The sequence below is a fragment of the Asterias rubens genome, chromosome 2, assembly GCF_902459465.1.
Source record: "Asterias rubens chromosome 2, eAstRub1.3, whole genome shotgun sequence".
NCBI lineage: Eukaryota > Metazoa > Echinodermata > Asteroidea > Forcipulatida > Asteriidae > Asterias > Asterias rubens.
The window spans coordinates 4,267,392-4,289,609 of NC_047063.1; the positions used below are offsets into that span (position 1 = coordinate 4,267,392).

General features: G+C 39.0%; 1 protein-coding gene and 1 long non-coding RNA gene across 3 annotated transcripts in view; one reads left to right on the forward strand and one right to left on the reverse strand.

Annotated features, from left to right (window-relative positions):
• LOC117307469 (forkhead box protein P1-like) overlaps positions 1-10,292 on the reverse strand; it is a 75,545-nt gene extending 65,253 nt beyond the window's left edge. The window contains exon 1 of the mRNA XM_033792232.1: positions 9,953-10,292. The gene's annotated coding sequence lies outside the window, so the exon portion shown is untranslated. The remainder of the gene's footprint in view (positions 1-9,952) is intronic.
• A 54-nt stretch (positions 10,293-10,346) lies between these two features.
• Positions 10,347-16,034, forward strand: LOC117307470. Of its 2 annotated transcripts, XR_004521103.1 has the most exons (4): positions 10,347-10,501; positions 11,213-11,274; positions 12,166-12,294; positions 13,962-16,034. It is a non-coding gene; the product is annotated as an uncharacterized LOC117307470 (long non-coding RNA). The 2 variants fall into 2 exon arrangements; XR_004521104.1 differs by lacking the exon at positions 11,213-11,274 and having other exon boundaries at positions 10,364-10,501.
• Positions 16,035-22,218: the final 6,184 nt, after the last annotated feature.

Consider the following 22,218-nt stretch of genomic DNA (forward strand, 5'->3'; position numbering starts at 1 on the left):
GTAAATTCACGACAAGAAGAAGAGAAAAGTGGCCAAACTTATAAGACTGTGACTAATTTTGTGGCACTGTTTTTCACTGAGAACCATAATCTGCCATTTTGGGAGTTAAATTGTAAGAAAAGTAAGGGTGTCTGTGTGCATCTAACCACGCTCCTGCAGCTAGAATGCAACTTCAAGGGGAATTCAACTTTTGGCACAACAAGATTTATCATTGGTGATGAAAGTTGAGTTTGGTAACTACAATGTAAATTCACCAAAACAGTTTTCAGAAATTCACAAAACCAATGAACCAAACAGTCGCACACTTTATGAGGTCCCACTTTAACAGGTCACACTGATCGACAAAAGCAAGACTTGCACAGTCTGTTGGACAATACGTATTACTTTAGATTTAACTACAATTATGACACCATCTTTACCAGTCAACTAGAATTACTGTTGCAAAGCATACGAAACACATTATGGACTTCAGTCCAATTATTGGTAATCCCCAATTTGGATTAAAAAGTAATCACAGTTAATAATAAACAAACTATGAATTAAAATATAAATTGACTACTTTCAATAGAACTTTGCTCCAATTGACAAATTTAAAAACCCTCAAAGTCATTCATGGTTGAATGATGTCCTATACGTCTGTCTATTGAAGTTGACACATGCGTGACAAACGCAACCCTTGTAGACTTGTCACTCCAGGAAAGAATCAATTATGGAAGGTGTGTATAAAGACTGTTTCAAATGTTTTTAATTTGATCTGCACATTACCACAGCAGGATCACTGAAGTTTGTCCAATTATGGGTATTTTCGTAAATAAACACGTTAATTTGGAGTTAAACATAACAACTACGGACTAGAGTGGGACTTGAACCAGCGACGTTAGGGTTAACCTGCCGGCACTCCTGGCCAACGGAGCTATCCAGCCCTATCAGAAGCCATTCAACTTTTATTAGGTAGCAAGGGATCACACCTCAGTGTATGATACAACCTGGGAAGTGGTTGCAGAAGGATCACCTTAAGGGGATGTGACTTTTTGTTTCCTAATCAAGTAATAAACCACAAGGGAAACTGACTCGATAAGTTTTAAATTTTCCCAGTCAGTTTCCCTCGTGGTTTGTTGATAATCAACAGAGTATCACCGTGGTGCCAGTGGTGATACTGCAGGACTTGCAATCACAGGGATGTGGGATTGAATCCTACCAAAGCCTACCGCTGAGTTCACAATAAAAAGGACAAGTTTTTTGATCAAGTCACTGAATCACAATTTCTTGATTTGTGCAATTCATAACCCAAGCCCAGGGCTGTATGCTTCGTTTTTGAAAGGGCAAGGGGACCAAGGCATTTTCTTTTTGGTAAAGGGCACCTTATGTGGAAATTGCAAGTTTGTACTGGAGCATTTCAAGGGCACCAAGGCAATGACCAGGGGACACAGAGGCAATCCCCTTCGTTGCCTCCGTGTGTATCAGGCCTGCAAGCCAACAGTCACACGTAGGCCTAAGTAAAGCAATGTTTGTAGTATGAAACAGAAAGAGAGTGGCTGTAGTTGCCAAGCTTGGTGTTCATATCCCCTTTTGGGAGTTTAACAAGTTCCCCTGACAGGATGTTAATCTGAACAAAGTTTACAGAGGCAACCATCTCCATGCCCTTGGTCATTGCCTTGGTGCCCCTTGAAATGTTCAGTAAAAAAATCTACATTTTTCCCAAAGAGGTACCGCGGTATATTTTATAAATAGTAATTCATTGAGGACCATTACAAGAATAAGAGAATAAAAGTTAACAACAGCGATATATTGTTTTAAGTTTAAAACAAAAATGCTGTGATCACAAACTTAAAGCCATTGGACCCTTTCGGTACAGAAAAAAGTTCACAGATTTACAAATAATTTACAGGGTTTACAGAAGGTAATGGTGAAAGACTTCTCTTGAAATATTAGTCCATGAAATGCTTTACTTTTTGAGAAAACGGTAAAACAATATAAATTCTCGTTAGCGAGAATTACAGATTTGTTATAAACACATGTCATGACACGGCGAAACGCGCGAAAACAGGAGTGGGTTTTCCCGTTATTTTCTCCCGACTCCGATGTCCGATTGAGCCTAAATTTCCACAGGATTGTTATTTTATATATAAGTTGTGATACACGAAGTGTGGGACTTGGACGATACTGTTTACCGAAAGTGTATAATGGCTTTCAAGACACTGGACACGTAATTGTCAAAGACCAGTCTTCTCACTTGGTGTATCTCAACATATGCATAAAATAGCAAACCTGTAAAAATTTGAGCTCAATCAGTCATCCAAGTTGCGAGATAATAATGAAAGGAAAAACACCATTTTCACACGATGTTTAGTGCTTTCAGATGCTTGATTTCGAGACCTCAAATTCTAACTCTGAGGTCTCGAAATCAAATTCGTGGAAAAGTACTTCTTTCTTGAAAACTACGTCAATTCAGAGGGAGCCGTTTCTTGCAATGTTTTATACTATCAACCTCTCCCCATTACTCGTTACCAAAAAGGTATAATGCTAATAATTATTTTGAGTAAATACCAATAGTATCCACTGCCTTTACAGGAACAATAAAAATATAAAGTTACAATTTTTGAATGGTAAACTCTCAACTTTAAACTTTCACATAAAAACAATACACCATCCAAGACCAACCAACCAGTTAATTTTTTTTTTTTTTAGTATGGCAGTTCAAAGACACAATGATGACTTTCGGGGCCTTTTGCTTTTTTCTGAGAGTTTATTTTAGAGACTGACAACATTCCGTTATATCAGCATTAAAAAAAAATATATATATAACAAATGAGCTTTCAGTATTTAAATAAAATTAAAAAAAAACAGCTTTTCCAAAAAGGTTCCTCTACCTCGATGTAAATGTATTCTGAGTTTAAAGAATTGCTATTGCCCTACATCAATCAAAGGTTCCCGAGTTGTTTACGCTAAAAAAAGCCAACACAACAACAAACAGTTCAAGTTGAAGAATAATTTAGTACAAGCAAGGAATTGATGAAATAAAAATAGAGGAAAGATGAGTGGATGTATAAACTTATTTGTATATGATTGCATTTCAATCCCCTAGTTGCCACCCCCCCCCCCCCAATCCCAGGGAGCGTTCCAGGGACACAAAAGGTCCACCAAAGGTGGAGTGATGCCATGCACTTGCTGCAGATTGTGCAGGTTTTACAGAAATGAATAAAATACGATCTAATACATCAAATTGTATACCTTTACTTCTGTCAGTCCAAAAGGTCAAAATTATCAACAAAGTGGTTGCATATAAAGCTCATAATCCTGTTGTTTATACGTCCGTTGAGCTTGGATCTTTCTTGATTAGCCCATAGCGGGTGATGGGTTCAATGTTATATCATATGATTTATTGGGCAGTTTACTAGACGATTGCCAACATTAACAGGTTCCACTTGAGTGAACCATGCACATTCAACCCCCAATTGGAGTATGAATGGCATGGACTGAATGAAAATTAAATCTAATTGTATTTTTTTATGTTCTTTTGTATGGTCCCTTTTTTGTACATTTGCACTTAGTTTCTTCCCGGTGACTAAGCTTGGGCGATATCGATTCATTTTATTCACGATATATCGCCGACAATATATCGCGATATTCGATATAATCGCGATTAATGAAATTTGACATCATCAGTCTTCAAACTCCAAGTGAAAGTTGTAGAAGAGACAGTCATAGCTTAAGAGAGGTGTTCTAATGACCTATTCTTCTGGTTTTACTCCAAACCTATGGGGTGCAAGATGTCTCAGCTAGCAAATACATCGCGATATTTAATCGATATTGCGATATATCGCGATTATCGCGATATATCGATATTTCGATTAAAACCAAATCCATCCGATATCGAAATCGTTTCTAAATTAATATCACGATATTCGATAATATCGTGATATCGCCCAAGCTTACCGGTGACAGAGTAATCCCTGGTTCATACTTCACACGAATTAACAGCCAAATTTCTCTGTGACACAATGGGAAAACGGCGTGCGCAATATTGCTGGCAGAACGTAATTCGCTTTGCAGTTAAATTCTTTCGAATGAAGTAAGATCTCCGCTTGAAGGTATTTGTGGTTTTTGGTTTTAAGGGAGCGGGCACCTTCTCTCCTCTGAAATAAAAACTGAATATCATTGTCTGGGTATTTTAGTGTCAAGTGTTAGACTAAAATATTTAGTATTTTGATTTGTTACCTCGTTAGTTTTTTGAGGTCATGGGTTGTTAGGGACGTGAAAAGGCATGCCTACATTGTACATGTACACTGTACACATTTCTTTTGTAAACAAAGGCACATAATATAGCGCTAACAACAATGTAAAATTGGGTGCAACCATGAGTGCACAAAACTTACTTTTCTTTGTCCAATATCTAATCATTAGTAAACTTTTTTCAAAATACTTCGGCTGAAATTCCAAAACCAATCTCTTAAATTACTTACAACAAATGAATAACACACAATTCAGATTAAGAAGAACAAGAAAAGTTAAGGAATAACACTTTCTTAAATATAGAATATATTATATTCTTCTGTACAACATCCGGCAATCAGACCAATTAAATTTCCTGGAACAGCAAAACCAAAAAGCAAAATCAATTTTATAGGGGATATTTATAACATCCGACGCAAACCAAACCGACAATGCGAGGGGCTACATTGTAGAATTTACTCCAAGTTGTATACACACAATGGCGCACAGCAGAGAAAACATGCAGCTTCCCTCTGACATTTATCCAGAGAGTTGTGTAAACAAGGAATGCAACTCTTGTTTAGATTCCCCTTTCCATTAATCTTCAATACAGTTGTTATTATGCTAATGTTGTTGGCTTGTTTATCCAGTGCAAGCTACATACTGGGGTCAGTAATTTAATCTTGCCAGACCGTACCATCTTGCAAGAAGGGTGGATTTTGTTGTTTCTGAGGGTTAAAAATGTATGGGACAATCAAAGAAAACGCGGCAAGGGCTGCCAAGTTTTGCTGTACACAAGGGACCGCAAGGAAATTTAAGACAGTGACTATAAAAAGAAAACAACTGGGAATTCATTTTGTACATGTATCTACGGATACGGAAATCTTGGTTTTCATCTTTGAAAAAAATCGTTCGAAAAACTGATTTAACTTTTATATCTACAAGCCAATGTATCTTTCATTGTAATGTTAGTGACCATTTAAAAATAATTATCTGGATTTTAACTGACTAACCCAAACTATAACGAGATTTGACAGCTTCTTCAGACAGAAAAAAAGTCTACATGTTGAACAAGCAATGCAGTATTCTTCCCAATGCAAATCTGCTGTACTGAAGCATTGGTTGTAAGTTGTGCAAAAGACAGCCAATCAGAAGAGCCCTATGCAAATGAGACTTTCACCTTACAGAGCTCTACAAGGGGAGCTTGCATTGATAACTCTGTATTTTATTCCTTCTTTGATCATGGTTGTTTCATTTGAAAACAAAATAACAAACAATCTGCCTTGTACAACATGTACATGTATGTCGTTGTTGCTTCTTAAATAAAGTACTTCAAGGTAAAAACTCACATAATAATTGTGTACAGTGTTTTAAAATATTTGATATGAGTATAGTAAAAACTGACGGAAATTTCAATGTACATAAAATATGTGAAGTAAATGTTGTACATTTTGATATTTGTACATTACTGAATTATCGGCAAACCTGTACAATTGAAATAATTCAAAGCATTTTTTATGACAGCTTTGTGCAATTTTGTCCTTTGATTGTTTTACAAAAACAATCAACCCTTTGTATTGCCTTTCAACTTTCCTCCTACACTGTACATCCTGTACCACAAATACTACACAGAGGGCCCCCAGGTTATTTCAAATCAACAGTTCCAGTCTGAACTTCAGACAAAGCCTCTAAACATCTTTTCTCTTAGAACCTGGCCACAACTTTCCCACCAAACCCCTGATCAAATTGGACATTCAGCGCAGAGAAAAGGCAGGATAAATACTAAGTGGGGCAAGAACCTCCATTGCACAAACAACACTAACGGCAGGTTGGCAGCTGTGCATTCAAAACCTTGTTGTTATATGCTCCGATAAATGAACCAGCAAGACTTGGCCATTTTACTGGGTAAACAACAGCGAACACAAAACAAGCAGTGGGTAAACAAACACACCCAACCTCAGCCAATTTCATATTGAGAGGCCCGTGTGGTCGATGCGACTCGCTGGGGAAGAGAGTTTGCCAAGTGTATATTATTCTTATGACTATGGACATCATCTTTATTTCATTTGGCCGTTTGTATTACACTTAGCAGGCAACAAAGTAAAAGCACAACATTAACAGTCATTATATTAGAGTGATTAACATTTTAAAGGTGTAGGGATTTTTTAAGTCAGGGCTGGTGTTTTGTTATAGAATTGTTAGGTAATTACAACTACACAAGCCATCTACACCTATGCAAGCCTGAAGTGGGAAAAACATGAAAATGGATCATTTTTGTTCTTCTTCTGTAAATGAATTTTGATAGATGAATGCAGTTTCAAAACAAAAATACAAAAACTTTTTGTGTAGATGCCATTGCAATGGACAGTGCACAAAACACATAAAATATGCAAAATTGTTGGTACATGGCTGATGGACGTGATATAATTATGTTGGGATCACAACAAATTTAATTCTTAGTCGAGGCAACGAAGGTGATTGCCTCTACGCCCCTGGTCATTGCAGTGGTGCGGGTGTCCTTAAATTATCTCTTCTTAGGGCATCCTTGCCCCAGAAGAAAATGCCTTGGTGCCCTTGCCCTTTCAAAAAAACGAAGCTTACAGGTCTGTTAAACTCACTGTCAAATTGGTCAACAACTGAACCTAGCATCCCTAATAGACTGTACAGTTTTGCACTAATCAAAGATATTTGTAAACCTTGGGTTCCCACGCTTTAGCATAAAATAAAATCTTGCACTGCAACATCCAAATCGTATCAAATTCATCAGTCTATTCATGGATAGCAAGCAAGTAACATGAACGTTTTGAATTTAATACATAGACCCCCAACGAGTCGTTCAAAACTGAACTAGTTCATGCACTGTATCTGGGCCCAATTTCATGGCTCTGCTAACCGTAAGTTCAGAATCGGCGCTTACGGAAACGGGGAATTCTACTGCTTATGGCAAACGTATTTCACGGGTTAGCGGCAAATATGGGCTTCTGCGCGTGCATACTTAACATTTCTAGGCATTCTAAGCTTAATAATAATAATAATAATAATAATAATAATAAATCACTCTTGTAGAGCGCATTCCGTCAAAGACAGACCCCAATGCGCTGTACAGGCATGATAACAAACATACAAAGAAAACTACTTAAAACTACAATACAAGGCTAGCGCAGAAATTCTGCGCTTGCACGTAAGCGGGGAATCGTGATCATAAGCACAGACTGCGGCGGTAAGCATGGCCATGAAAATGGGCAATGATCTACACCCATCACAACATTTAACTTTCCCCCCATGTAGTTCATAACAAGTTGATGGTGTACATGTAGTACTTAAAAAGCTATCAAACTATTTCCAGATTTCATCCTTCAAAGGGCAAGGGCAAGATGAGTATTACATGTATAAACACATCATCCATAAAGGCTTTGCTGCTGTATTGGTCATTAAACCAACACAGAATCAAAATAAATTGTCTGATTTCATGAAGAAATTATTTGGGGTGAAACAAAGAAAATTTACTAGAATCAATTACCTCCTTCTTTCCAAACTCAGATGCTGATAAAAAAAAAAACCGTTAAATGCAGTGGAAAGACATTGGAAGACCAAGTCTTGGGTTCAAGCAAATACTTAAAATCATCCTTACTCACAGCTAAGAGCTGAATTGGGAAGGACGCGGCTACAACATGTTTGAGAAATAGGCATGCAAGGGCGCCTTTGGCAGCAAGCCACAATCCACATCAACCCATTTTAATGACCACGGAGCACAGCCAAAAATCGAAAGTGTTTGATTTTTCCCGAGGGAGGAAAACTAAACCAACGCACAACTCAACTCAAGGCCCTGGCTGGGTATCGAACCAGGGGTGGATTTCACAAAGAGTTAGGACTAGTCTTACATTGTATCTCGAGTTAGGACCAGTTACTCGTCCTAACTTAGGACTATCCATGCAATTTGTATATATCTCCTAGGACTAGAACTCTTTGTGAAATCGACCCAGGTCATCTTTCACCTTGGTGAGAGGCGAGCGCTTTACGCAAGCCAGCCAAAATGTACAACAATACATAACAGACGACATATTTAGTGACATGGTGTACTCTTAACATTTTTGGAAACCTTCATGAAGAGTTTCATTTACTGCTTTAATTTGTGGAGGAAACAAAATAAAATTACGATCCAAATGTCCACCATGTCTATTGTCTCGTAGGTTAATTGAACATAGCGAGTCTTTTCGGGACCGTAATTTTGAAAATACTTTGTTCTGCTAAGCTACTACTACCTATGTCCAATGGCTACTGTAAACAAACTGCTTCGCTGGATATTTGCCAGAAAGGCAAAAGAAGTGACATGCTTAAAAATCGCTTCAAAATCCAATAAATGAAAGTAACAAGTTAACCATGCAGTGGCACACTTCATGGATTATTATTGTAACTTGTGCCGTTTGGTTTCTTTCGTTAATGGTTCAGTCACACACACAGTAAACTAGGCCTATAATGGTACCGTTAATGGTTCAGTCACACACACAGAAAACTAGGCCTATAATGGTACCGTTAATGGTTCAGTCACACACACAGAAAACTAGGCCTATAATGGTACGGATGGTTTCCACATCTCGGATGTTTATTTATCATACATGTATCAAATTCCAAAATCATGGAGTTACGGTGCACAAACTTCCAGACCATGATGGATATTTGCAGAGAGAAACTGCAAGTGGCTGGAAGACCGTCCAAATATTTTGGAACGTGAAATTCTTTTTTTTTTAACAAAACAATTTGTCATAGATGACTAAAACCGATAAAACTTTGGTATCCGACTGACACTTCTTCATTCATTATGAAATAAAACTGACTTACTTTCGTGCAAATTATACATTGCTTTTTGGTATTAAATGAGTGAAATGAAAAATTTTCGAGTCAGTTGCAAATACGGAGTTTTTTGTGTGTGTATGTAGTATTAGTAACAAAACATACTCTGCTTAATTGTCATTCAAAACAAACAGCTTTTATTTTAAGTGGTAACCAAAAAAAGTGGCCGACAATTAATTGCTTGGCCTGCAATGCAAGCTGGCAAATTGCTGGCTGGAATTCAGGAAATGTTGGGCACTTGTTACTACTGTCGTGACTGTACTGGATGGACAGTACAAATACAAATCCATGAAATACAGCAAACTCTAACACTCCATGTTCTTGCGTATCAATCGTAACATTTAACATTGACAAATTATCTTTACCCATCAAGAAGTCATAGGCCTATTCATACGGAAATAATCACAGCACACACGACTACAGTCACTGGTCAGGGCCTAACCTAAAATAACAACACAAAACAACAGACATCTCTGTCCGACCGTCGTACACCTACTCCCGATCCCTAGCACATTATCTTCTACTACTGTCTGTGGTTACTGACCAATTCACACAGTATTCTCATGTCAGTAACCTCCACAAATTCTTCAAGCTTAGCGAACATACAACCAATTCATTTTCATTATGTGCAGCAGACGAGAAAGTTTACACGGTTATCTACCCTGTTGCCTTCACCATCCATAACCCACGTTGTTGTGCAGCGCGCATGCACATGCAAAAGCATTGAGGAAAATGTGTTGTTCACTATGCAAATTTATTTATTCTAGATGCAGAGAAAGACTTCATGCCACAAACAACAACAAAAATACATATTAAGAATAAAACAGTTTTGCTGCGGTAGAGCGTCACACAGTGTGAAATTATAATGAATCTATCAGTTGGTACCTACCTTGGAATTTCCTGAGGAGAATTGCACTCGACGTTGAGCAAGGTAGCGAAATTATCTTGATTTGGAGGCAAGCTTGAGACATTGAATCTTGTGTACTGCAACTGCAAAACCTCATCTCGATAAACAAAACCAATTATCCGTCCGCCTTAAACGAGCGCGACTTCTGCTGAACCCCGCATTCAAACGTCTTTTACAGCAACATTCTGGCATAGGAATCCATTCAGAGTACATCGGTCATTATGTCTGTCATCCCAAAATTAATGTTTTCGCTTGAACACTTTTGTGTTGGATAATTTAAGGACTATTTTAGCTTGAAATGTTATTGTTGTTTGTAGTCGCGCTCAGTCTATAATCATGACGTCAACTTAACCTACTATGTAAACAAGCATGCATGTGTGTGTGAATGCAGTGTTAACACGCTGCTGATGTACGAACACACGCGAATGGGATGTACAGTGTGTATGTGAATACAAAACAGCGGATGGTGTGTGTCGACTGCAAACCAAGAGTCGTGGCTTCAAATACGGCAACGGAGTTACTTTGGTTATGGTTTGTCACGAAAGTTGAAGTATTTTGTCATTCTAGTCAAATCGATCATTGCAAAATGACTCTATGTAGATATACATACCGTGCATGTACAAACGCACTCAATTTAGATGATAAATTTGGCCACGTTTGTTTTGGGTGGCTAGCGATCGGGGGTGAAATGTTTTTGCACTTTGATAGCTAGCTGGTACTATGCGGGATCCACACTACTGCTATCTTGGCCTAGCATGCAGCGGGAACCAACGCATTTTGTTGCTTGAACCCCTGGCATATTTTTGTCAGTCGTGGTAGTGTTTTTGGCATGGCGGATATGATGTGATTTAGAATATCGGGAAACTGGGGGAATTAATCATTGCTGATTTTTGTTTTTGACCATGTTGAATATAACCACAACATAATAAATCGTAGGATGGGAAAATATAGGGTGGCTAGAGGCCACAAAACAAGGGTTAAGAAAAACTGAGGACTTCGGCTCATAACATAACATAATGTCAAGTATATTTCACCATGATTTCACAGATAGATGAGCAGGGAATTCTGCTTGCGCACACGTAGTCCAATCTACCCCAGGAAATGTATTCACTTATGACTAGCACAGAAATTCAGCGCTTGCTCTGTATGCCAAGAACCGTGATTCAGCGTTAATCTGAGCCATGAGATTGGGTCCTGGCAACTTACGCAATTTCAATTTTTATCTATTTATCACATTCTTAGACCAAGTCTAAAGAGACAGTGTCAGGCTTTCCCGTGTCAAGATCCTCCACCAATACTTACGTGTACGTGAAAAAGGGTTTGTGTAAGAAGACAACACACAATGTGATCAGTAAAACTGTAGTTGTAAACTTGCAGGCACAAACCAATGTAAAATCTCTAGTGTTGGTTCCGAGAAGAACCGGTTTGGTCTCATCTTCGTTCTTGCACCAACACTGTCTCCCAAAAGAGTTTTACAACCTAGTTCCACTGATCCACAGATCCACATGATATATCATCATTTATCAAACAATGAAAAGCTTGAACTGTTAAGGCAGATTGTCTATTTTCTAAACCAGCAAGTAATGGTTGTTAACGGAAGGTACTGAAAAGAATGAATGATCACATTGTTGTGAGGTTTTTGTGGTAGCGCAGTGTCAATCTCTTTTGAGTAGTATAATTGGTTCCAAAAAGAACCAGTGGTTGGTAACTCAATGTGATCGTCTTCAAGGGGAAGATGATTAGAACATCGCGATTGTAAAGCCGAGTTGTCAATCACCGGTTCTTCTCAAAACCACCAACTACTCAAAAGAAATGTATACATAGTGCTACCGCAAAAACCTCACCTGAGTGTATTCCCGCCATGCAAGGTTTCAAATCTTCCTGATCACGTTTTGTTTGACCATGGTATAAATTGTTCTATAGACTCCTTGCATATGACATCCCAAGACCCAAACAGTGCCCTTACAGAGGTCAATGAAGACCTATCTTTGTCTGAGTGTTGTGCATGGAACACCTGTGCATGTTTCCATTGTTTGACCTCAACAGTGGCTGCCAATGCAAGGGGTCTATTGCGGTCTCTCTTCTTGAGCACTAATATGATGAGTATTACTTTTGTTGTGCTCATACAGGTAAACCAGAGGTCGTAGTTCAAATCCTGCTCACTCAATTTGTCTTTGTTCAACCCCAAATTACAGATCAAGAAGATACAGTGCTTACTTATGACTAGAAGTGACCAGTAGAGGGCGCCTGATTGATTTATTGAGACCAGAGAGGTTCGTCTGTGTGACTCGACTGGACTAAAGAAACTGACCCGAGTGCTTCTGGTAGTAGCATTTCAACTCTTTGACATTTCAATAACCCCCCCCCCCCCCCCCCTATTGTAATTGTGGGTTGACACTTCTCTTCGGGGATGGTTCTCCAAAAAGTCTTGGACATTGTTGCACTGTTCTAATTTACCTTGAATAATCAACTATTTTTCCAGAATGCTGGTTTGATTCCCCACACGGCCAATCATAGTACCTGATTAGTGAGAAACTGAAGTTATTGCTCCTTTTGGTGATGGAAGCAAGACCAAACAGATTGCATCCTCAATCTAGGAACCCTGTTTGATTCACATTCATGACAATGAGCAAGCAAATTTCTAAAGTTGTCTAATTGGCAAATTGTTCAGATGATAAACCGAGGCCAATACATATATACATGTATTATAAGGAGAGTTGAAAGGTACATTGACAAGGATACGATCTGGATCTGGATTTGGATATTTTTTTTATATTAAATTCTCAACACTCTTATTAGAGCCAAACGAGAAGAGAGAAGCAATGGAAGAAATTGCAGTTTAGATGTGGGAGGAAAACCCACGTAGTGGTTTCCCGCCAACATATATTTATTCTAGGAAAAACCCACACAGTCAAGTAGGGGACTGAAAGCCAAATACACATAGTGGGATTGAACCAGGATTCCAAAGGTGGAAGGTCAACCTAACCTCTCTACATGTCCATTGTCCAGCACTTGTCAGAGCTTTAGTCCTCTCTTGTATTGACCATAGCCTAATGTCATTATTGGTCAAAAATCTTTCCCAGTGTAGCTAAAACGCTAAAATTCCAAAGCATGCCTTCAAAATTTGTACCACTTTGTGTGATTTGCTAGTGATAGAGGGCGCCATATTCAACAAATACCCCATAATATAAATGAATCTTTGTGAAAGAGAAGTCGAAGGGAACAGATCACTAAGATTAAATCTTGTTTTAAACCTAATTGAGCAAAGAATTATACCGTCAGACTTTTTGACAGACATGGAGTAACCAAACTTCTAAAAGTTATTAGTTATTCGGCACAAATGACGATCACTGAAGAACTTAAAATGAGTCATTTTGAGCTATGCAGTGGTTCTGGATCAGCTACGGCTATACCATGTGGGCAAACTCCCTGTCAATAAGTACCGCTTGCATCAACAAGTTGGTCAAGTTTCTCACAAGAGCTATACAATCTGTACCATACATGTATATTTGGCCTCCTCAATTTTTCGTCCACAATTTCAAAGACAACAGAGAGGACTGACATGGCGCTTAGAATCTGCATCACAAATAAAAAAGAGATGACCAAAGAATAAGCTATATGAAATATATTAAACTTGCAGGTACAACCTGGCAGCATATTGCGCCACAGCACCACAGCACCTTGTAAACCATTACATTGTGCTTAAGGATTAGGTCTTATATTATCTCAAAAATCGCCCCCACTCCTTGCAGTAATAATACCTGGCGCTTTGTATCCTTTGGCAAAAGGCGCGTTATAAATACGGTTATTATTATTATTATTAACCATATAATTCACTATTGAGGGAGTGTTGGCTCTGAAAAAAGCTGGTTTCGAACAGTATACATGTACTCTGCTTGTCTATCAGGAGAGATGACCTACATGATAATCATAAAACCCAAACTGATATCAAGAAGTTAATGTATCTTCCCCTTCATCAACTGTTGTGCAGGTGCACCATGTCTTCACCATGCTCTGAAGAAGATTGCGAGAAGAAGGCCAGCGGGGTGGTGAAAGGAGTCCACGCTAAACTCCGCAAGAAGCTGAAAGAAGGTACAAGCATGATGTATACAATCTGATGTTAAATGCTCGGATTCTCTCAAAATCTCTCTAACAATTGGGTTACATCTTGATCCAGACAAGCTGTGGGTTTTCTTTCTTGTGCATCTTTCGTTAGTGAGGTTCGCTATAGCACCATGTGTGAATCTCTTTTCAGTGGTGTTGGTACTGAAAAGAACTGGTGGTTGACAACTCAAAGTGGCGATCAGTATGCTCTGATCGTCTTCAGGGGAAGGATATTTGTTGAGTTTTGTCGCAGCGGTGATCTGCTTGTTTTCCTTGTTTGTTTGCTTGTGTCCGACAATGGCATTGACTTGGCAATTTGATATATTTGCATATAAAAAAAATATTTGAAACGATTTGTGTTTGGCCGTTTTCACCGATTCCCAGTATATTTTTGACACACGTCTGTGAAGGCTGATTTATGTTGCACACTTGCAAGGTGAATCCACTTTGCTAGAGAGAGGAAGGAGTTGCCTCGAATCTCTATGGCAACAGAGGCCAACACCAGGGCAACATGGATCATGTTATTACTGTGTCAGGGGCCATCATGTGATTCCATGCATGGTATTGAGATCTTTCTTTTCGAACCATGGCCCGATTTCATGAAGCCTGTAAGCACAAAAACTTGCTAAGCACAGAAAAATGTTGTTCAGAAGAATCAGGTTACCTGCCAACATTTTGTAAAACTAACATTATTGCGACTGGTGCCCTACTAATTTTGGGCTAGGCAGTGTTATGGGTCGCATGTTGTTTTACAGACTAAATAAACACCATTTGTATAGCGCATATCACTGCTATTAAGTCCCCACGTATGCGCTTTATAGAAACAAAGAAAGCAACAAGATACCAGCGACTTTTTTTTGATAAAAAATCGTTCAACAAACTCAGGTATGCCACAGCTCAGCGGCAGCTACTTGGAACGATTGTGAGCTCCATGCGATTTACTGGTTAGAACCCATTAGGTAGTGATCAACACAGTGCCAGTGTAGTATTTGTACATGTATCATATGGTAATGGCGCTACAGTCAAACACATGGTGAGACCAAAACCAACTTACCCCTTGCACAATGCCCAGTGCACTTACACATGGCTAACCTGTCATTTCATTTCGTTTCTGGTTGTGAAGCCAAGGAATCACAGAAAAGTTAACTTAATCACTATCCAAGAACCCGATGTAGAAAAGACAAGGAAGGAAGTTTCAGTTTTAGATGCGAGAGAAAACCCCCCCGAGAATCATTCCGGGACAAACCATTGCAGTCAGATAGGGACTGAAATCCCAATCCACATAGTGCCCTCGTAAGGCTTCGAACTGAGGTCTTAATGGTGGAAGGCAAGGAAAGATACCACTGATCCAACCCGACCGCCCTAACCGTCATTCCAAATGGTAGATGCGCATTGTTTGTAGGTGTGTACCAAATTGTGCAAGGGGTCAGTACACCCATGCATTGTGTGGTGTGTGCGTAGTTAGTCTTGGTGCAAGACGTTTCTTGTTTTGCTTTCACACCCAGCGTGGCCAACTCACCAACATAGGTATTTTTCTTATACCCAGTACCAGTGCTGTGTGCCATCGGTTGAATATGCTCAAGTACATGAAGTAAGCACACTGGCTCTACATTATCATTGTTGTGTAACATCTTTTAAGATACTCGTGATGTGTAAAGAAATAAACAAAATGATGTTTGGGGACAATTGCATGTCAAATTTGTGGTGTACGTACTTGCCGACCAGTCTAGTTCACAGAACCCATGCTCTGGTGTTGTCAGCAGCAGAGTATAGGTTTGAATCTCAGCCCTGATTGCTAAGTTAAAAGTTGTGAGTGTAGTGCATTCTGCTCTACCATCCAGGTTCCTAAGGGATAATACTTGTGCTTACAGACTGTGATCCATGTTTCAGCCTCTTGAGTGAGTGGCAGCGCACTTGATTTGGGTTGACATCCCAAATCAGTTACGTTTAGCCATCTTGAATTGGCCTTGTTGTGATGTAATCTCTCATAAATATGTAATAGTTGTACATAATTGTCACTTGAATTCATCTACAGCTTACATGTAGATGTAGGAAGTTCAAGAGTTCAATCCAATGAGTCAATAAATAAATCAATTTGGAACCGACAATCTGACAGTTATAGTTTTGTACCTTGGCTAATGCAGACGTCTTGAATATAAAACATGCACCAATTATACCCTCCCCCAGTTATTATTTCCATCCAATAACAAAATATATTTTCCTCATGATTTCATGTACGCACCCCCCCCCCCAAACTTATTTGGGCCATGCACACAAATCCAAACAATCATGTAAATGTAAATAAATCACATTAAAAAATACGACATCCTTTTTTTAATCCAAATCGGAACACCTTCCAGTGTGGGGAACTGTTCAATATAAAGCAATTTGTCAAGCCCCCCCCCCCAAACTTATTTGCCCTACAAAGTCAGGCAATAAATACATCCATCAACAATTAGAAGCTACCATAAATCATTCCATCGCGTGTCAATAGCACTAATCAAATGTGACACTCCTTGAGGAATGTCATCAGATCAGCGTTTTTTACTGGCCTCCCCAAGGGACCATACTTCATAAAAGTTTGTCCACTAGTTCATCAGGGACCCATTTTGTCTAGCTTGTTAGCGCACTCCAGTTTGCTTTCATGAAAACAGGTTTACCGACCAAGATGCTGTTGTTTTTGAATGCTTTCTGACCTGTTTCAAGCTGACTTTGTCTCTAGAAAAGCTATTTTTGCTGATCGATATTTGCAACTTGGGGGCATTAGCGTCTGGAAAGTCAGACACTTGCCTCAATAATTGACAGCTATCTTATAGATCATCCATAGAATTAATGTCAACCAAAGGTTGATACTGGTTATGTATGTAATTGGACTGGCCTGATCTGATACACTTCAACAAAATGTACTTTAGGTTGAAGATATGAGTGTGCTTGAAACAACACAGTGAAGTCTGATTGATGAGGATGGTTGCTTTGTGTTAAAGACACTAGACACTATTGGTAATTGTCAAAGACCAGTCTTCTCGCTTTGTGTATCTCAACATATGCATAAAATAACAATCCTGTGAAAATTTTAGCTCTATATTGGTCGTCGAAGTTGCGAGATAACTATGAAAGAAAAAACACCATTGTCACTTAAAGTTGTGTGCTTTCAGATGCTTGATTTCCAGACTACAAAATCTAATCCTGAGGTTTCAAAATAACTTCTTTCTCAAAAACTACATTACTTCATAGGGAGCCGTTTCTCACAATGTTTATACTATTTAACAGCTCCCCATTACTCATTACCAAGTTAGGTTTTATGCTAATAGTTATTTTGAGTAGTACTAATAGTGTCCACTGCCTTTAAAGGTTTTTATTTTTTGTCTAGTCTCCTGTTTTTCTCTCTTGCTATTCCCTCCACATTATACATAAATCCAGCTACTACTTTTCAAGTGCTGAGGAAATTGTTCCTAAAAGCGCTACGGATGAAATCTTAACTTCAGGGGTTACCGAAAGGTAGAAATGCCACCATTACAACTTGCCTCCTAATCTTTGCTTCCTAGTTTCAGACATTGTTGTCAGCAGTGACTCGATCACCCTGGTCTTACATCCACATATAAACACATTGGACACACAGTACCGGTACCAAGGCTAGAATAAAGTGTAGCCTATGTTTTTGTTGTGTTAAGTTAGAGTTTGACAACGTTGGATCTGAGATAATGTTAACAAACCTTTCTCATTTTTGTTGTGTTGTTTATTTTTATTTTGTTGTTCTTGTTTGTTTGTGGATTTCTTGATGCCAGTATTACTTCTGTCACACATGTACATGACACAAGGCATGTATCTTGAGTTAATTATTTGTCATAGTTTTGTTTCATTGCTGTCGTGAAGGTATCTGATCTTTCAACAAATCAATTTTAACTTTGTTTTCAATCGTACTTCCTTCTTGTTCTTTGACAAACTACACCACCCAACACAACAGAAGGACCTGTTGTAAGCATGTTCATGTATGTAGACCTGATTTTGAATCACCAAGTTTATATCGTTTGTATTCATCAATAATCAAATTGGTGTTATGGTGGACTTTCCTACTGCTGAGTAGATATTCAGAATTCAAAGATCTATCACTATCAGTAAAAATCCACCGCAGCAAGCACTTTTAGAATAGGTGAAATCTGCACATCTATTTACTGCCCTCTTGTGGCTGGCAACTGTCAGTTTTTAAGCAGAAATTGATTGAATGGAAAGTGCATGAAATAGTACCTCAGTCGGCCCTCTATTGTCAAAACATACAAGCCATGAGTCTGCCATGGTACAATAAACTGTATTACCTTTGGTGTTGAGGAGGAGGAGATCTACATGTTGGATTGCTGATGTCTGGCATGGTCTTAATAACCACCTTCCTCCACCATGACTGAAAGTGAAGTAAAGCATTGTAAAATTTGGGTAACATTTTTGTAAAACAAATGTAATTTGAGTGAGTAAGTTGTGATCAGCCCGGAGGCCAGTATTTTTAGTGTCAGGCCAGTAAACTTATGCCCGCGTAAACTTATGCCCGCGCAAGTCTTGCATTCTTGTTGTTTATAAAAAATAAAACCTCACCTTATCTTAAGAAAATATGTTCAAATGCTTACTTTTGTGTTCAGGAAATATTTGTTTCAGTTCTGTTGAGTGAGGAAGTATTACCCATAAGACAAACGGGATAAATCTTGTGTCACTGCAAGTTCAAAGTAAAAACTATTTTAATTGTGACGCTCTCAAAATAGGCTGGGACTACTACTTTAGCTTATAGGATCGTGATTAACTGTACTACCGCAAAGTCAGTTCTTAAATTGGTCTCAACGTTTCGACTAGCTTGCTCTAGTCATCGCCAGGAGACTATTCTAATATGTTCTGGTTGTGAACTACAAGCCCTGCAGTCTTGCGAACTTAATGTGGAGATTGTTTATTTGAGAAAGAAGCATTTTTTTGTGTTACCTGATCATCTCAAGCATCACTGGTCCCACTTTCTGGAGGTTGTCACTGATGCGTGGACTCTGATCTGTGATGGAAACAGGTGGAACGTAATGTGACATTTGTAATATTTCAAATGAACTTGACCCGGAAAAAGAGAGATGCCTCAAAAAGAAATTTCTTTCCCAATCATATCAAAAGACTTCTGAACACAAGTTAGTGTTTACCAACCATAAACACGTGATATATGAAATTAAGCAATAATTGTTCAAGAGTTGAATTAGCAGTTCTTCATTATATGAACCCAGACAAAAAGTCCCCCACCCCCTCTGCTGTCTCAAAACATGAACTTAGGTAGACCCTCAACCTTTGAAAACAAAACTTCTTTGTCGAAGCCCTGTATGCTTTGTTTTTGAAAGGGCAAGGGCATCAAGGCATTTTCTCCTTAGTTAAGGGGCACCCTATGAGTAAAATTGTAAATTTCTTCAGAGTATTTCAAGGGCACCGAGGCAATGACCAGGGGGCATAGAGGCAGTCACCTCCGTTGCCTTTGTGATATATCAGGCCTGTAATGTCAGTTTTACCTGTGTCAACAGGTGTTGCTTTTAAACAGGTTGACAGGACAATAGCATCCACTGACTAAACTGATTGAACTTTCTGTTAATGCACACCCTGTGGCAGATGCCTATAGGTGCAACAGACACCTGTGACTCAACAACTATTTTTTAGGTTTGGTTTTCTGCTCATCCTGTCCCGGTATGATCCAAATTCCCAGGTCTAGTAATATCTATAATGGCACTGCTGTTCCAGCTGGTGTATGCAATCCCCTGTTATCCATTGTTCTTGCATGCATTGATCAGCTTGCCTCTGTAGATTGTATTGAATATGACGTCGCCATTCAAATATCTGCCGTACAACATGGCGTCTGTGCGCTTGTGAGTGCGTGCATGTGCCGTAGAAATCGAACCGGGATTGCTGCGTGCTTCATTGATGTACGCGTTTAGACGTGCATACAGTTTGCCCTACAAGATGGCGACTTTTATAGCAAAAAGGGGTTATTCAATACGGTCTACAGCAGTGCATAATGTAGCTTCAGGCATGTCAGGGGCACCCATTTGATATAATGTTCACTGGCTTCCTGTTAAACAAAATGAAAATTTGGTTGGTAATCCTGTTTTTATCAAGGAAGAAATTTCCTGCTAAGCAAATTGTTGTGCTTAGCAGCTCAATGAAATTGGGCCCTGGGCTCAAGTTTTACACTTGACTGCAGGCCTGAGGCAAATAAGTTCAGTATTGGGCCAGTAAACTCAGGACAAGACAAGTCCGATAGTCTTGTGTTTTTCAATAACAAAGAAGTACCCAAGTGTGCTCAAAATAAAATAATAATAATCAATGTTGTCTTTTCTGAGTCTGGTAAATATCTTTCAGTTACATGTATGTTTGTTACCAAAGCATTTATAAGACAAAACTAATGAGATATTCTCTAAGTGCTTGTTCAAATAAAACATGTACATCTTAAACTGTAGAAAATTCTCTTGCGTTACATTCCAGTAAATACTGTGACGTATAAGCTCTGCGGTCTTGTGGATTTCTCCTCTAATTCATGTATGTTTTCTTCGGGTGGGTGCTGTAAAGACCCCCTGAAAGAAGTCTTCCCATTCAAATAATACCTTTGCATTTTCATAGCCGTATGCACAGATGTCAAACTAAGGCTTTACAAAGACAAGTGAAATTGCCTCTGGAAAAGGTGTTAAGGGTCACAAAGGCCAAGAGAAAGGCAGTGAAGGTTATAGCCCCTATGAATTTCAAGGTTTGGTGTATAAAAGCTAATAGTAAACTAAAATTTTGGGTTGAACAAAGACAAATTTACTATAGCGTTACATGTACTTCAATGTTGGACCACCAACTGGCGCTCTACCAATAATAGAGGGAATGATTGAACCAGATTTGTATAGCGCCATTCCATCAAGATCATGGCGCTCAGCAACAACAGGCAATGAAAAACAAAAACAATTAAGCTACTGAGCTAACTGAGCTAACCAGCCTTGCAAAAAACATCGTCCCTCCTTTGTCAACATCTTTGTTTGAGGGTGCCAGTCAGAAGTCATACAACCTCTAGTATAAAAGTGAGAACAATCAATGTTTACATTTACAAGACTGCACGAGGCCAATACGTCAATGACTTAGACCCTGCAGAAATAGTCTTGCCAAAGATCTGCAGAGTTCCAGTCCAAGTTGCTACAAACAATCTGTTTTAAAAAAATGAATGGGGAAGGTTTACGGTTAGCAGGCCTGTATATGCTTCGGGGAAGGGCACCAAGGCATTTTCTCCTTGGTAAAGGGCACCCTATGAGGAAATTGTAACTTTCCAATGGAGCATTTCAAGGGCACCAGGGGGCATGGGGCAATTGCCTCAGTGAAGTATCAGGTCTGGGCTACATGTAGATTGGTCTGATTTACAAGATCTGCTTTTATCAAGTCAAGTTCTGAGTCATCAGAGTTTGAGCTTGAGACCGAGTCTTGACACTTAAGCAAGACACTTGGCTATTATTGCTTCTTGTCGTCCAAGAGTAAATGGGTACCTGGGAGGGTGTGGATTGTTGGTGTTAAACGTAAACAACCTGTGCGCCCATTGGGCTGCTGGTGCTGCATACTCCTTAGGAGTTGAGATGGTTTTAGACATGTTTTAGGGCCTTATGGAAAGGGGGTAAAGGACCTTTGAAGGGCCCACTTTACTTAACTCAATTAACACATTTATGACATATTCAACAACCCAAATTAGCGCAAATAACAGGAGGAAACTAGAAAAAATTATAGTTTTTGATGTGGACAGAAAACCCATCCTATCAGGTAGTGACTGAGAACCCAACCCATATGCAAGGATCTAGTCTGTGGTGGGATTTGAACCGGTGTCCACAGGAGAGGTGAAAAGGGGCATTATAAATACATTGTAGTTTAGAATGTTTCTAGGTTAAAATAAACAGAAATAAAGAAAGTCAACTTCATGATTACAAGGGAAGAGATCAACAGATGGCTGAGACTTTCTGCAGTTAGGCTTTCTTGAGTGCATGTGAACGGATGAATGACATAAATAAGTGTATCTTTAGCATGCAACGTCAAAATGTGGTGCTACAACAAATCGTGCCACAACGACAACATTAAAACAAGTGATACAAAACCACAAATTGGAACATCCAGCTTCATTAAAT